The sequence below is a fragment of the Microtus ochrogaster genome, unplaced genomic scaffold (genome assembly GCF_000317375.1).
Source record: "Microtus ochrogaster isolate Prairie Vole_2 unplaced genomic scaffold, MicOch1.0 UNK15, whole genome shotgun sequence".
NCBI lineage: Eukaryota > Metazoa > Chordata > Mammalia > Rodentia > Cricetidae > Microtus > Microtus ochrogaster.
In genome coordinates this window covers 277,617-282,675 of record NW_004949113.1, presented here as the reverse complement: position 1 = coordinate 282,675, position 5,059 = coordinate 277,617, and the positions used below count along the sequence as shown (strand labels likewise).

Sequence of the window (5,059 nt, the reverse complement as noted above, 5' to 3'; positions counted from 1 at the left end):
TTCTCTCTCACTGGAGACCCAGACCTAGAAGGACACACACTGCACGTTCTCTCTCACTGGAGACCCAGACCTAGAAGGACACACACTGCACGTTCTCTCTCATTGGAGACTCCTATGTGAGGAGTCTTCAGATGTGAGGACATGTCCTGGAGTAATTGAAGAAAGCAAGAAAGGAAAAAGGGACCAATGCTGCTGTGGGAAAGCAACTGAACAGAGGAATAGTTGGGTACAAGTGATCTGGTCAGGGAAATGGGGAAAAGGGGCCTCTGGTTAGGGAAGGGAGTGAGATAAACACAGGAGAAGGGAGGAAGGTAAAATAACAGTAAGGATATCTGAAAAAGATCATAAGAAATCATACTATTAACCACTTACCTGAAAAACCACTATGATATCTGTAAGTCTGGTTGTAGAAATACTTACATAGTTTAAATAAGTGCTTGCTTTAGCAGCACATGTACTAAAATTGGATCAATACAGAGATGATTAGCATGGTCCCTGTGCAAGGATGACATGCAAACATGTGAAGCATTCCATAGTTTTGTATAAAAAAGTTTAAATAAATAAAATTGAAAACTATCCCTCCAAGAACCCCAAACCAACTAACAAAAATTCCAGTACCAGACACAAGAAAGTCGTCTTTAGTGCTGTTTCAAGGGCTGTTCAAGAGACTCACAAAACATTTTAGGTCATTGCTGTTGTCCCCAGAGGCAGAAGATAAGTCCCTATTGCTGGAGACACATCATGCATTCAGGTGCAAGGACCAGATGACCCAGAGCTGGAACTGACTTGAATGGCCCCTCTGAGGGCTAGCTTTCATGGGATCAGAAGGTGCCAAAGGAGGAAGTAACCGACAGTCCTACCCAGCTACGACTCCCATAATCTACAACAGTGACCAGCTTATCATGATAACCCTAGGGGTGGTAATGGCACACCAACGGCTCTCTAATTGGACCTATGACTTATTCAACAAGAGGGAGACCATGCCTGGGACTAGAAACCTAGCCAATAATTCGATTTTAGTGAAGTCATGAATCTCAGAAGGAGAGCCTGTAACCACCACTTTACTAAACTGGCATGATCCCCAATTACACTCTAAATATTTGTCTTTTTACTAACATATAAGTGTAATCTTCACCCTTCATCAAGGAAGCTTCCCAGTGCAAGAGACAGAGAGCACTCCAGAAAACTACAACCAATCTAAACGCAGAGCTGTGGAGCCCAATCCCAATGGATACATCTACTACACAACTCAGGGAACAGTGCAGAATAGGAGGTGTAAAGATTGTGAGAACCAGAGGATTAAGGGATCAAGAAATTTGCTGTGGTATTGTATTTCCTAGTAATGTCTGAAACTATACCCATAAAGTCTCATCAATATGAGTGCCCAAACATAAGCTGAACAGAGACAAAGAACAATAGATAAGGCAAAGTGGACAGGGTAAAGCCCAGGAGACCTCAACCCTAAACAAAGAACTACAAGCTACTGAGGAATGCTGAGATGGGAGAAATAGTCCTCCCTGCGGAAGAACACTAATTGGTTATCCAATACCAAACGGTCAGCCCTGAAAACACACATAAAAGTGATGTGGGAGTGATTTCTTATTAATAAAGAAACTGCCTAGACCCATTTGATAGGCCAACCCTTAGGTAGGCGGAGAAAACAGAACAGAATGCTGGGAGAAAGAAGCTGAGTCAGGGAGTCGCCATGATTCTCCCACTCCAGGCAGACGCAGGTTAAGATCATTCCTGGTAAGCCAGCTCTTGGGCTACAGCAGATTATTAGAAATGGGCTAGTCCAGGTGCGAGAGCTAGCCTAGAAGAGGCTAGATAGAAATGGGCCAAGCAGTGTTTAAAAGAATACAGTTTCGGTGTAATTAGTTCGGGGCATAAGCTAGAGCTAGCCATGTGGGTGGCCGAGTGCCGGTGACGCAGCCCCGCCGCTCGTATTACTACAGAGTGGCGCCACATTGCATGCCGCAGCTCAGAGGCACAAGCAGCTCCGCCGCTCCTACTACTACATAAAAGTAACATTATGCAGTCTGATACAGTCATACTTAGGAATATATATGAATAGACATAAACATATATGCAAGTATTAACAAAACAGGAGGCCATGAGCTTGAGAGAGAGCAAGGAGGGGTACATGGGAGGATTTGGGGGCAGGAGAGGGAAGGCAGAAATAATGTAATTATATGATAATCTCGAAAGGAAAAGAAAAAGTTCTTAAAAAGTAAATGTTAAGTCAGGCAGTGGTGGCATACACCTTTAATCCCAGCACTCACAAGGCTGGGGCAGATGGATCTCTCTGAGTTTGAGGCCAGCCTGGTCTAAGAAATGAGTTCAGGATATGAGTTCAAGATAGTCAGTCCAGTTGTACAGAAAAACTCTGTCTTGAAAAATCAAAACCCAAACCAAAACAACAAAAACAAAAACATCAAACCCTAAATCAAAACAAAAAAATACATCTTAAAAATAATTTAAATTTTATTTATGTGTTTATTTTGTGTGTATGCCTTCATATGTCTTTACACCATGTGCATTCCTGGTTCCTATGGAGGCGGGAAATGAGTGTCAGATCCTCTGGAACTGGTTGTGAGTCTACGTGTGGATGCTGGGAATTGAACCTGAGTCCTTTAGAGGAGCAGTCAGGGCTCCACGCCTCCAGCCTTCTATTTCTATTTCTATTTCTAACCATGTGTCCCTGGTCTAGTTCTTTGCCATGAGACACAGGAACCTGGATACTACAGCAGATTCCCCTGAGACATGCTGGAAGTTGCTCTGGGACTCAGATCTCTTGCCTGCAGTGATTGGGTGACTTTCCCCCCACCTATTCTTTTTTAAATTATGTTTTATCTATTTATTTTATGTGTGCATTATGAATCGTGTTTAGAGGTCAGAGGGAATCAGTCACTGGGGACTGAACTCAGGCTACCAGGTTTGGTGGAAACTGCCTTTACTGACTGAATCCTGTGTCCCAGTCATAAGGCCACTTATCCACCAACCCAGGCAGCTCACCTGCACAGGTACTGTTGTGGGTTGCCACAGGGCTAGGGAAGCACAGGTACTTGTAGGAGCCAACAATGAGGAGGGAAGGGAGAAGGAAAGAGGCAGTAGGAAGGGAAAGGGCTGGGTGAAGGAAGCTGAGGCTGTAGGTAGAAGGTTTGGTGACCACTCACCAAGAAACTTTGCCATGCGGATGTCAGTGATGAACCCTGGCACTTAGTTCCACAGAGGAGCTGGGTGGAGAAAAACAGAACCCCAGACCATACCGCTGCCCACCCTAAGTGCTGCACCTCCACGCACCTACAGCCAGCCCTTGCCTGGCCTCCCACCTTCCTTTACTCTGTGTTGACTATCTCTGGGTTCAAGGCTGCCCCAAGTCTATTCAGGGTACTTCCCAGAACACAGGTGGGAGACTTCCCGCATGTTTTCCTTTGGATAAAGCACCAGCCATGCTTATAACCCTTATTAAAGAGAGGACCAGGGAGGTGGCTCAGCTGATGAAGTGCAGGCCTCTGCAGCACGAGGATCTGAGTTTAAATCACAGAGCCATGTATAAAAGCTGGGTGGGTGGTGCATGCTTGTTTCTAGCATCATGAGGGAGGCAGAGGCAGGCAAACCTCTGGGTTTTCCTGGTCAGCCACTGTGGCCAAAATAAATGAGGAGCTCTAAAAAACTAGAGTGGAGACTTGCCTGAAGAAGACACCCTGATGTCAACTTTTGGCGTCCATAAGTGCATGTACCAGTAAATACACCCACACCGGCACACACACACACACACACACACACACACACACACACACACACACACACACACACACTATACACACACCACATACACACACCCCACACCCCCCACACCCCATACACACCACAAACACCACACACACCACATATACACCACACACATACACACCCACCACACACACACCACACCACACACACATACAGTTTCTTTATTGCTTAACCAATGAAATCAACAGATTGATATATGACACTCCCACATCATAAGCACATCAAATATATGCAGATGTACTCTGTTTCTTCTTTCAAATATACCTCTCTCTGCACCTTCCAAGGCTCTGAGGGCCTTTGCAGTCCTTCCCATAGCAACCACTAGCCTTCCACCCCTCAAGCCCAAGTCATCACACTTCCTACAGACACAGTTGTTGCCACTGCTGACCTGCAGGAACTCTGCAGGGCAGATACAGGTGTAATTACCTAAACTGTAGCCTGGGCCAGGGCTACAGATGTCTGGGTGTGTGGAGCATTCACCGATATCTGCAGGGGAGGAAAGGGTGGAAGAGGACACGTGAGAAATGTCAGAGACTGTCTGGTTGGCTCCCTCGGGGGTTCCCTATCCCAGGCCGAGCGAAGACATTTTATTATTGACTTCTGTTTGGTTTCACTAGCTTAAAATCATACAGATATTTGGGCCAGGAAGGTGGCGATAGTTGCACACACATGAGGATCTGAGTCTGCACCCCCAGATCCCACATAGCTCTGGTAGCTATCCTGGAGCACACGGAGCAAACAGACCCTGTCTTAGATAAGGAGGAAGCAAAGACTGACCCAAGGCTGTCCTCTGACTGTCACGTGCACACTGTGGCATGAGCACCCACACTGAGACTCCCTATGATGTTTTTTTTTTTTGTTTGTTTCTTGGTCATGATATCTTTTCTCAGCAACAGAAACCAGGACTGACACTAAGAGACAATATGAAAAAGACTAAGAGCAATGAAAACGTGAAGTGGGGCCATTACTTCCAACCATACAGAAGCTCAGGAATCATAAGACAATAGAATGAATAATTGCATGCTGCCCCTAAATCAGGTTGATAAGAGGACATGAATACATTTCTAGAAGAGGAGCTGGACACATGGCTCAGTGGTTAAGAGCATGCACTGTTCTTGCAGAGCATTCACTGAGCCAGCTCCAGGGTATCTGATGCCCTCTTCTGGCTTCTACGAGTACTGCACATGTAAACACAAAATTAAAGTCTTTTAAGATTTACAGAGAGAGAGAGAGAGAGAGAGAGAGAGAGAGAGAGAGAGAGAGA

The 5,059-nt window shown here is 45.5% G+C and overlaps 1 protein-coding gene and 1 non-coding gene across 2 annotated transcripts in view; one reads left to right on the top strand and one right to left on the bottom strand.

Moving 5' to 3' along the window:
• The window catches only part of Fbn3 (fibrillin 3), a 66,341-nt gene that overhangs the window by 25,385 nt on the left and 35,897 nt on the right, over positions 1-5,059 (bottom strand). The window lies entirely within an intron of this gene.
• Positions 434-540, top strand: LOC113458363. Its single transcript, XR_003378739.1, has one exon. It is a non-coding gene; the product is annotated as a U6 spliceosomal RNA (small nuclear RNA).